Below are 1,321 nucleotides of genomic sequence, written 5' to 3'. Positions count from 1 at the left end.
GGGCATTCCTTGGAAAGAGTGGAGGTAAGAGCTCTTTTTCCTGCATCTTAGAATCACTCAACCATCGGACCCCACTCTCATGACTCTATGACATGACCCTCATCACTCCCGGAGGCCACACTTCTAAGTACCACAGTCAGATTGACTTTCTGCTCCCTTAACACCTCACTGGGAAGATTCGATTTCCACATGAGTTTCAAAGGGGACAAACAACAGCAAACAAATGGAAGAGCGGACACATGTTTTCTTTTCCTTGGGTAAATAGGATTCGGATGGCTGCATCTTGCCGTAAGTGTATAGTTGGCTTTAAAAACAATTGCTGAACTATTAACAGAATTGTTCCATTTTCCATTCTCCGCATCCTTGCCAATACTTGGAATGGTTAGTTTTTTATAATTTGCACCATGATAGTGGATATGTAATGAGGTTGCCTTATGATTTTAATCTCTACCACATTGATGAACACTTTTCCCGTTGTTCACTAGCTAATAATTACCATGTTTCGCTGTTGTTGTCCTTATTTATTGCTGTTCTTCCACTTTTAGGCTCTCACCATCCCATGTCTGAAATATAAACTTTCATCTCTCATCATGGTTTATGCCACCCCTTCTCACAAGCCTTCCATAGAGCCTGTTCTCGCTGGGGGAAGAAAATCACACTAGTGTGATGATTAAATAATTCTACCAATTCAATCACCTAAGACTTTCTGTTTTGTTTTGTTTTTCAGCAGGATTTCTCTGTGTCAGCCCTAGCTTTGACCTCGAACTCACAGAGATCCACCTGACTCAGCCTCTTACGTGCTGGGATCAAAGGCCTGCGCCACCACTGCCCAGCTCCATGCAAGACTTTTAAAGACCAATTTTCTACCATTTTGTACCCAGCTTTTCCTGCTTGACTCCTGTCTCCTATATACTTGCATGTAATACTGTCACATGTGTTCCTCATTCCCATCACACATGCTCATGGGTTCATGGCTTTGCCTGTAACGTCTGTTCTGTGTTGCTCTCAGCTCTTCTCTGGATGACAAAACTTGATTGTCTTTAATGCCGCACTCAAAAAGTCCTGTAAAGCCTTCCCAGCCTCGATGGGTAGAGCTGACGGCTGTTGTCTCTCTCTGATAGTGTTTATTCCACAGTGCTCATAGGGTCCTCACCATGGTCCGCAGCAGCAGTTTGGCTGTGGATTTTACCATTTCTCCTTGGTGAACTTTACCTAAGAACCGTGATGATGCCTCACGCACTCACATTAGCTCCTACTCGATGGCATTGGTTGAGCTTGTGGGCCAAGATTAAATAAGGAATGAAGAGTAATCTGGCGTAAG

This window comes from Microtus ochrogaster, chromosome 6 (genome assembly GCF_000317375.1).
Source record: "Microtus ochrogaster isolate Prairie Vole_2 chromosome 6, MicOch1.0, whole genome shotgun sequence".
NCBI lineage: Eukaryota > Metazoa > Chordata > Mammalia > Rodentia > Cricetidae > Microtus > Microtus ochrogaster.
Note: the sequence above shows the minus strand (reverse complement) of the source record.